Source organism: Tupaia chinensis, unplaced genomic scaffold (assembly GCF_000334495.1).
Source record: "Tupaia chinensis unplaced genomic scaffold, TupChi_1.0 Scaffold000355_1, whole genome shotgun sequence".
Classification (NCBI taxonomy): Eukaryota; Metazoa; Chordata; class Mammalia; order Scandentia; family Tupaiidae; genus Tupaia; species Tupaia belangeri.
This window is the reverse complement of record NW_006159850.1, coordinates 3661601-3671857: the sequence shown is the minus strand read 5'-3', so window position 1 is coordinate 3671857 and position 10257 is coordinate 3661601. Positions and strand designations below refer to the sequence as shown.

Below are 10257 nucleotides of genomic sequence, written 5' to 3'. Positions count from 1 at the left end.
CAGGCCAGAAGGCTGAGCCCTTTGGAGGGTGTCTCTTTATAACTCTCACATGCACATGCCATGAAGAAAAGGAAGACAGGGAAATTGATCAGTCATATATGTTTTAATTTTAAGATTTTAGGGAATATTTCCAAATATAAACTGAAGTTGTGCTAGACAGAACAATATTTTTCATCCTTCCTAACTCTCCAACTCTGGTAAGTCTGAGTGGGCTGTGGATGATGTCAGGCCCCTCACGTGTGCAGCTCTGCACACGCTGTTTTCTGCCTGGAATGTCTTCCCTTTCCAGCAGGTAGGCTCAGGCCGCTGCCAGATGCCACCAGGTGACCGAGTAGGTCAAGCCGCACCGGGCAGAAGGCAGCCCTTCAGTCTGCGCCCACGTCAGCGCCGGCGTCAGCGTCGCATCCCGAGCTGCAGCCTTTGTCACGCTGCGGGAATCATTTAAGAACATGTCTCTCTAGGCTGCGTTTGGAAAATGAAGGCCAAGTCCTATTCCTCTTCGTGTCCCCAGGACTTATCACAGTACGTGCTGTGCTGTGCTGTGCGCTGGGGGCTTAATCAGCTGTTGTCAAATGACCGAACGCTACAAAATAACACCTTTCATCCATCCCGCTGTGGCCTCCTTCCAAGGAGCCAGCGGGTGGGGTGGCAGAGAAGCAGCGGGTCTTCGTCAGCCCCAGTGTGGGATGTGCCAAGGCTTGGCGCTGAGCAGGGGGGGGACAGACCAGCCGGGGGCCAGTGTAGCTCTGCAGCTCCCTGCTTCTCGGTTTCCCCCCGCTGTTCTCACGGTGGGCGGACGTTGGGAAGCGGCACGCAGCTCTTGTGAACTTCCACATGACCTTGAGGCGTGACCTCAGCCTGTCACGGCACTGCTCTGGACGTCAGTGTCCCCCTCAGAACTCCCCACGCCTTCCCTATCCACAGTGCCCGCATCACTCTCCTCTGCCTGCCAGCCCTCACCCACTTTCCAGAACCCCAAAGGCTCATCTAACCCTCGTCTTGGGGCTTCATCTGAGCCAAAGTCCAGCACGATGCGGAGTGTTTGGGGCCCACTCCGGCGTAGCCTCCTTTCTCCTGTCAGTAGCAAAGCACTGTTTCTGTCCTTAGGCACCGAGTGGCTTGTGTTGAACCCCGCACCTGTGGGTGCTCACCTCCTTGTTTGCCAACCTCTACTAACGTGGCACGCAGGAAATGCCTTCGAATGCCTTGGGTGAAATATCAAATTGCTAACTCCCACGTTGCCTGTATCACTTCCAGAGGAGACCTACAGAGGAGCCTTTGCCCTGGCTGGGGTTACGGAGCATCAGTCCACACCAGTCTGCCCCAGCAAGGTGGGGGACCCTGGTCCAACACAGCGAGCTGGGACACCCAGCTCTGCTTGGGCTGCCAGGACCCTTCTGTGGTAGCTGTGGCCTCGGACAACTCGTTCAACCTTTCTGAGCCTTGGGCCTTCTCCCTCTGCAGCCCACACGTACAGGACTTAGCTCAGTTACTGTCACGAGCACAGAGCGTTAGCTTGGTGCCTGGCGAGCAGAGCATGTCAGTTACATTCGTCATCCAGCTGTTCACAAGGACCCAGTGGCAGTGACACTGAGCAGGCAGGACACGGGCAATCCAGACCAGCGTGGCTTCCCCCTGCGTTGTCACCACTGAGGCAGGTCCGGAGGGGCGGGGCCTTTTCCAGGATGCACGTGAAAGCCACCCTTTTATTCAAGTAGGAGTATCTGAGGATCAAAGAATCTTAGGGGAAGAAAAAGTGAGTGTATACGATGTCTTTAATACTTAGTAAAAAGACCCCACATTTCTCATCTCAAGCCACTGTGGTGTCACCGATGCTGCCCGTAGATCGGGCTGAGTCTCTTTCTGTCTCTGTGTCCCTCCCTCTGACTCTGTATATCCTGCCCCTCTCTGCCTCTTTGTCCCCCCCATCACTGTGTCTCTCTGATTCTCTTTCTTGTCTCTGCTCCCTCCCTCTCTGTCTCTGTCTCCCTGAGTCTCTTTTGTCTGCGTTCCTTTCCCCTCTCTCTGTCTCTCTGATTGTTGAAACAGCCCAGCAGGCGGTCTGGAATGACCCAGCAGGTGGTCTGATCTGGTGAAGTGGCCTGTCCCTAGATGAGGTTTTGGGGGATTCTGAGCCAAACAGCATGTTTGAGCTCCAGCTTCACAGCAGAGAGCTGGGGCAGGAGTTAAGTAAACATTCCCCCCACTTTAGTAAGGGAGGCAGCCAGGGAGAAACGGGTAAATCTCTCCAGGCCAAGTACAAGCAAACTGTGCCGGAGGTGGCGAGGCAGAGGAACCGGGGCCACGTGCCGCTTGCTTTTTTCTCCACTTGAGCCCTCCTGTGGAGGGAGCAGCCAGTGGTGCCCACAGAGGTTTGCAGCAGGCCCCGGCATCTCCCCTTTGCCACGGCACGAGGCCTGCCAGGAGGGTGCAGCTCCCTGTGACTTGCTGGGCCATCATCAGCTCCTCTGGGTGGACAGAGGTGATATTTACGTGACTGACGTGCCTTTAGACAGAGATGACATTTTCCTATCTCTGTTCCCTAAAACCCACGAAGGCCCTGAAAGAGGGAAGCCCTCATGTCTTCTCCTCCTGTGGTCACTTAACCTGTCCCTGTGCTTGGGGCCTCGTCCGGTCCACAGTGAAGACATCGGGTCAGTTGTGTTGGCCAGTCAGTGGGGAGTGAGCCAGTGCCCAGGCACGTGAAGGCTGCGGTCCCCGGGAAGGCTGGGTCAGACCGTGGGGGAGCTGGTGCCTGTGATCACCGGGTCCGCAGTGTTCAGCTCCCCAGCTCAGTCCTGTGTTCGGCCCCTTTAGACCAGGGCCCTGCTTTCTGGGGATGGCGCAGGAGCAGTAGCACAGTGAGAATCAACCTCCTCTGATGTCCTCTCCCCTCTGTAAGTCACCTCCGTAGGAAATGCCCATCGAATCGTCCATGGAACGGTCTGCTTCGTTGTCCAGTCCTCAGGCGCCCAGAGCACACCCTGGGTGGCGTGTAGCGGTCAGTTGCATTTCTGAACTGTAGGTGGCATGAAGGGGCCGGTGGGCCAGAGGTGGGGCTGCCACTCTCACCCGGGCTCGGAGCCGGGCAGGCAGTGCTGTGGTGAAGCGCACGCTGTTCTCTGGGGAGGGGACGTGATGGAGGGAGTTCCTAGGCTGGGAAGGGTCCCGTGGTTCTCAGCCACTGCTGGCCGCGATCTGCCGACCGAGCTGGCCCACGTCGTTGGTCTGGCTCCAGCCTGTGTGGGCCATGTCAGTGACTGCCACCCTGTCAGCCTGAGGGCCTCCGTATAGACTTTGGGGAGCACTGAATGACCCCCTCCCACCCTGATGTCTGGCTTTGCTCGTGAGAGAGCTTGTCCACACTGGAGAGAGACGTGATGGAGAGAGCACCCCCCAGGGCCTCGTTGTGCTGCAGTCCCCCTCCAGTCCTCCAGCCCGTGCGATCTAGGGCACTTGCATGCCTGGCATGTTTCAGGCCGACCAGGCCGGGGATTTGAACCAGTCACCACGGGAGAGCCAGCTTTTCCTGAGAGGGCGTTACTGCTGCACCACAGGGCCAGCCTTGGCTGGACATTTTGTACCCATTAGCCCCTGGCGCTCCTGATGGGCGAGGCAGAGGGAGGCAGCTGGCCAGGCACCTTCTAGAGCAGAGCCCCCTCGGAGGAATCCCAGAGGAAATGCCGAGGTGGACCCTGCCACCCCTCCAGGGACCTCTAAGGCATTGCCCCCGAGTCGCTAAGTCCTGGCTTCTCCCTAGTCCTCGGTCGCCCCGTGAGGCCACATGTCCGCGGAGCCCTTCTCTTGGCGGTTGCCCTCTGTTCAGCTGAAAGAGGCTTACTTGCTCCAAGGCTCGCCGCATGCACGGACGCCTCCCTCCCTGTAGACCAAGGACGAGGAGTCACAGGAAGTCGGGACTGTGCGTCCTCCCAGCCCTCGCCCCCCAGCAAGCGCCGAGCTGGGTCCTTCTGCTAACCCCTGCCCCTACTGGGCCCTGGGCGCCATTTCATTTTCCTCGCCCGTCCCTCTTCTAAGAGCAGCCCTCCTTCGGGGTGACAGCTTGAGGTTGACCGATTGGGCTGCCTTGTTGGTGTCAGAGACCAGGTGAGAACCTGCTTATCAGGAAGGGCAAGGTGGCCCCTAGAGACCGGGAGGGAGGTGATTGTGGTGGCCACTAAGTCCAGGGTGCTCTGGGGTTGGTGAGCCGAGTGCTGGCCGGCCACACTGCTGGGAGTCTGGGATCCTGGGCCTCTTTTTCTAGGATAAGGCAACTGCCACTCGATCAGCCCCTTCTGTGTTTTGGTCACTTGGCCGGCTGCTTCTGACTTTTTCTTTAATGGACATACAATAAAATTGACCTTTTTTGGAGTGCTTCTTTTATTTTATTTTATTTTATTTTATTTTATTTTATTTTGCCAGAGGGTGTGTATACTTGCTAGAAAGAGAGAAAGAAGAAAGTGAGAAATCACCCCCCATGGGGGCTGGCCATGCCATAATCCCTTCTCCTTCATTCTCCTCTTGGGGTATTTTGGCCACACACATGGCCATGTACCCATCACGGTTTTCAAGGCACTGGGTCAGGACCCTAACTGCAGTCGACCATGTGGGCCTCCAGTGCCTTAGCCACCACACCACCTGCTGGCCCCTGGACTGCATTTTTAAATGTGTGTAGTCATGTAGTCGCTCCCACATTCAGTTAGGGAACTTTCTGTCACCCCCAAACGCCCTCGGATTGTCACAGCCACCCCTCCCGGATCCCTAGCATGTGACTACCCGTCTCCCTCTTGGGTTACATCTCGTGGACTCACTCCGCAGGTGAACCCTTGATAACGTTTCCCTTCCCTCGCGTATTGCGTGTTGAGATCCACCCGAGGCGCGTTGAGGAGCACGACTGGTTGCCGCGTGGCCCTACACGGCACAGACACCCCCTGTTGGTCCGTTCACTGTCGAAGGACGTTGGGTTGTTTTCAGTTTGGGACGATTACAAGTGGGGCTGTTTTAAACGTGAATGTGCAGAGTGCTGTGTGAGCATAAGTCCTCGCTTCCCCAGGTGATATGCCAGGAGTGGGCAGGCGAAGTGCCTGTGCGAGAGTCCAGATAACGCATGTAGCTGCTCCACCCTCTCGGAAGCACACCAACCCCCGCCCCCAGGGTGGCTGCCCCCATGACGTCCCGACAAAGAGGACGACGTGGTGAGGGAGCAAAGGAGCAGCTTGGGCCAGGTGGGCACTGAGGCCCCCTGAGCAGCTCGAGGCCTGAACCTGCCTACTCGAAAACCACGCCGGGAGTATGTGCGTGTGTGCCCCGAGTCCTGCAGGAGGGAGAAAAGGAGGAGCGGGACCGCGGCCCGAGATGCTCCTCCCTAACGGGTAACGCCCATGGGAGGTGCTCTCCCACTCTCTGTCTCTCTCTGTCTCTTCCCAGCGAGCACTCATGTTCTCTCACACGTTTTTTTTTAAAAGAATGATTTTATTTAACTTTATTTATTTACTTAATTTGACCAGAGAGGGACAGAGGGAGAGAGTAAAAGAGAGAGAAAGTGAGAAAGCAAGCCATCAGGTCTGGGACTTGAACTATGGTCGGCTATGTGGGAGTCCAGCGCTCTTAACCACCATGCCACCTGCTGGCCCCCCTCTAGCAAATTTTTAATAAAAGAAAAATACTAACTTTACAGTGGAGGACTTTGACACCTACAACTTCAGCCAGGTGATGGAGGCCCAAGGCCCAGATCCACCGGGATAGTGTTGTGTTTTTATGATAGAAAGCACATATGTGCATGAGAGAGGGAGAGGGAGAGGGGGAGAGAGAGAGAGGGAGAGGAAGAGAGAGAGAGAGAAGCCCTCTCAAAGGTTTTATCCTGTGATCCCTTTTCCCTTTAGCTCCTCAGGGTCTGGGGTGTCCATGTGCTTACCCAGCCTGTTTTCAGGCCAGCCCAGGAACCTGAACCTGTGGTCCTCCGTGTGGCTCCCAGTACCGCAGTCCAGAACGCTGTGGACTGCACCCCCAGCTGGGCCACAGCGATGGGTGATGCTGATGGCGGTGCCCTGCTTACGAGGTGGTGAGAGCGACCGCTCTCCCCACACTGAGTGCCGCCCACAGTTCTAATCTGGTGTGTTTTCATTTCATTCAGCTCGGTATGTTTTCTGTTATAGCTTTCCTTGAGACTCCCTCCTTGACCCATGGACTGTATAGAAGTGTGTTGTTTAATTTCTAGGTATGTGGAAACTTGCCTATTGTGTTTCTGTTACTGATTTCCTGTCCCGCTCCATTATGGTCAGCGAGCATACGTTGTATGATTTCAGTTTGCAAAGGTTAGTTTTACAACCTAGGATATGGTCTATCTTGGTAAATATTCCATGTGTACTTGAAAGACCGGTTATCCCACTGTTGTTTGGTGGAATGTTCTAGTAGTGTCAGCTAGACCCAGTCGATTAATGGTATCCATCCACTCCACTATATTGCTGAGCTTTTGCCTGCTCGTTTTATGGATCACTAGGAGAGGGTTTTAAAGTTTCCACCTCTTCACTGTGGGTCTGTCTCCGTGGAGCTCACTGAGTCCCTTACGTCCGTAGGTTTATGTCCTTTGCCACCTTTGGGACATTTCAGCCGTTAGTTCTTCAGATGCACTTTTTTTCTTTTTTTTTTTTTTTTTGAGAGGTTTTTGCTATAGGGCGCGTGCGCTCGCCAGACATACAGAGAGAGACAGAGAGATAGAAAGCGAGAAATCACCCCCCAGAGGGGATGACCACGCCGCAATCCCTTCTCCTCCATTCTCCTCTCGGGATCTTGGGCACGCACGCACACGCGCCCGGCGTGAGTTTTAAGCCACCGGGTCCAGGACTCGAACCGCAGTCGACTACGTGGGAGTCCAGCGACATAGCCATTATGCTAACTGCTGGTCCCCAGATGCACTTTTTCATTGCTTCCTCTCTTCTTTCCTCCAGGGACTCTTAATATACGTTCCATCCTTTAGTCTTGTCCCATGGGTCCCCAAGGCTCCATTCATTTCCCTTAAGCCCTTTTCCCCTTCTGTTGTTCAGATTGGATAGTTTTTGTTGATCTCTCTTCTGACTTTGTGCCATCTTTATTCTGCTAGTGAGCCCTCAGTGTTTTGTTTTGTTTTAAGAATGAATTATTTATTTCATTCCATTTGTTATTATTATTATTTCTTTTTTAATTTGACCGGAGAAAGACAGAGCAAAAGGGAAAGTGAGAAAGCAAACTGCCAGGCTGAGGCTCAAATGGCAGTTAGCCACGTGGGAGTCGAGTGCCTTAACCATCATGCCACCTGCCGACCCCTCCACTGGGTTTTTAAAAATTTCAGGTACTGAGCTAGCTCCATGCCTGGTGGTTAAGGGAGCCAGATGCCACATGGCCAACTGCACAGTTCAAGTCTCAGGCCTGCTGGCTTGAAAACCGTGCTGGGCGTGTGTGTGTGTGTGTGTGTGTGTCCAAAACCTGACAGGATGGAGAAATAGAGGAGAGGAAATTGTGGCACCACCACACTCCACTGGGGAGGGGTGATTTCTCCTTCTTCCTCTCTGTTTATCTCTCAAGAGAGTGCATGCACCCTCTGGCAATTTTTAAAAATTCAATTGCTATCTTTTTAATTCTAAATTTTCCAATCATTCTCCTTCCTATTTTCTTTCTTTTTAAATTTACTATAGGGAGTGTGTCAAAGGGAGACAGGGATGGGGGTGGAGGGAGTGAGAAAATACTCCCTGGGGGCAATGGCTGCCCTTCAGTCCCTTCTCCTCTTGGGATTTTGGTGCATGTGCACACATGCCCAGTGTGTTTTTCTTTTTCTTAAGAGAGATTTTTGCTACAAGGTGCATGTATTTGCTGGAGAGAAAGTGAGAAATCACCCCATGGGGGGATGGCCATGCTGCAATCCTTTCTCCGCCATTCTCTTCTTGGGATTTTGGGCACACATACACACATGCCTGGCATGAGTTTTAAGCTGCCAGGTCCGGGACTCGAAATGTGATCAACCATGTAGGAGTCCAACACCCCAGCTACCACATACCCAGCATGTTTTTCAAGCTGCTGGGTCTAAGACTCAAGCTGTGGAACTGATGGAGTGGGGTCCAGCCGTCTTATATGTCATGCCGCTGGCTGGCCCTATTTCCTGCTTTTTTCCTGAGACTTTTTATCTTTCCTTCATGTCCAGAATGTTCCCTTTAACTTCCTGGAGTGCTGTTACAAGGGCTGCTTTGAAGTCTGGCTGCTCATTCCAGTAGCTGTCAGCCCAGATCATCCACCGTTACCTTCCCAGGCACGCGGACTCTCCTGGCACTCTGTATGCGGAGGAATTTGGGTTTGCTCTGAACATTGCGAATACTGCATTTCAAGACTCCGGGTCTTGGTGAAGCCCTCTAGGGAATGCTGGTGTCTTCGTGACAGTGGGCTCTCGACAGGTTTGGTTCAGGTTCTGAGTCCCATCACCTCCTGTGGATTTCGGTACCCACCGTGTTTCCGGGCCTGTGCAGGACCAGCCTCCCTGACTGTCTCCACTCATTGCGTCTGAGGGGTGAAGGCTCCCCGTGCTCAGCTTCAGGTAAGCCCAGGAGCTTAAGAGCATTGCAAGGCTGTCCCCCCGAGCTTCCTGCCTCTCTGCAGTTTCCCCAGTCCTGTCTGTTCCCTGGGCCTCCACTCCCTCAGCCAGCAGGCAGGGGCTTTCTGGTTCCCCTGTGGAGCTTCCTACTGCGGCTCTGGCTCACAGTTCCTAAAGGGGAGGATGGCCCTGTCCTTCAGGGCTCAGGCACCCACAGGCAGGCCCTCTGCTGCCACTGTCACTGCGGTAGCATCGCCTGGGGGTGGCCCGATGGGGCCAAGAAGAGACAGGAGCAGAGGCACCCACCGCCTCCGAGAGCCTGCTTCTCAGGCCAGGGCTAGAGGACTTATGCCCGGACGCCTCGCCATACCGACTTCTGGGGCCTGGCTGTGCTTAGCCCAGCCAGGGATGTGGGGAAGAAATGGCAAACCCATCACCCTGCAGTGGTGCCTCAGATTCTGGGTTCTGCCCTCCCCACCTGCCCTGGCCTCAGGCCTCGGGTGGCCGCCGAGGGCATTCTGGTCCGGTCATGGCCAGGGTCAGCAGGCGAGCAGGATGGAGCGTGTGCAGCTCTGTCATCCTCAGAACCACAGGGGCACCGGCAGGCACGTGTTTTAGAGGTGTAAAACAGACGTCCTGGGCTGGCCTCAGTCTGGTGGCACAGGGAGCTGGAGCCGCACAGCGGACCGTGGTTGGAAATGTGGCATCCATGCCCAGATCCTTTGGGGCGGAGGAATGGAGAAGGGGCTGCAGCGCGACCATGCCCCATTGCGGGTGCTCTGTCTCCCTCTGTCTCTCTGCTGAGTGCCCACGTCCTCTGGCAATTAAAAAAAGGGGGGGAAAACCCAGATAAATCTGGATTAAAAACCAAACAGGAGGAAGTCGGGATGTGTCTGACTAGGAGAAGTGTGGTCTGGGTGGGGACAGAGGAGACAGAGTCCTCAGGTGTCCACGTCACCTGTACACAGGGCTTCCGGAGCCCTGTCCCTTGACAGTCCCTTGTCCCCGCCTTCCTTTTGTGCCCTGGGGAGTGAGAGGCGAAGGGAGGCTCTCGGCGCCCACGCAGGCTGCCAGGTGCAAGCGGACAGTTGGACTGTGAGCAAGCGAGCCGTGTCCCTCTCCACCGAGTGTGCAGGAAGGCTTAGGTGGGATGCGTGGGTCGGTAACCAGAATTCCAGGTGTTCCTGTCCGGGAGTCCTCTGTGTAGCCTCGGGCCACAGACCCTGGTCTGGGCTAGATAAAGTAGGTGGCCTCCTAGGGACCAGCGGTTAGTGTAATGGCTTTGTCGCTGGACTCCCATGTAGTCGACCATGGTTCGTGTCCTGGACCCGGTGGCGTAAAACTCACGCTGGGCACATGTGCGTGTGTGCCCAAGATCCTGAGAGGAGAATGGAGGAGAAGGGATTGTGGCGTGGCCATCCTCCCTGGGGGGAGTGATTTCTTGCTTTCTGTGTGTCTGGCAAGCGCACGCGCCCTATAGCAAAATAAACCTCTCCAAAAATAAAAAAGGTTCATTGACCTTAAAAAAAAAAAAAAGTAGGTGGCCTCCTAGAGCGGAGATTTCCCTCTTAGTTCCCTCTCCCGTTTTTATCAGCTGTCCTCTCTCAGAAAGGGTGGCTGGATGGCAGGAGCAGTTCTTGCTTACAGAGGAGCGGTGGAGGCCCAGCCTCTGGTCTGCTCTCTGCCCCGCCAGTTGCCGGCTG

The 10257-nt window shown here is 55.0% G+C and overlaps 1 protein-coding gene across 1 annotated transcript in view; it reads left to right on the top strand.

The window, feature by feature from the left end:
- Positions 1 to 8172: 8172 nt before the first annotated feature.
- KIAA0513 (KIAA0513 ortholog) overlaps positions 8173 to 10257 on the top strand; it is a 35783-nt gene continuing 33698 nt past the window's right edge. The window contains exon 1 of the mRNA XM_006152560.2: positions 8173 to 8557. The gene's annotated coding sequence lies outside the window, so the exon portion shown is untranslated. The remainder of the gene's footprint in view (positions 8558 to 10257) is intronic.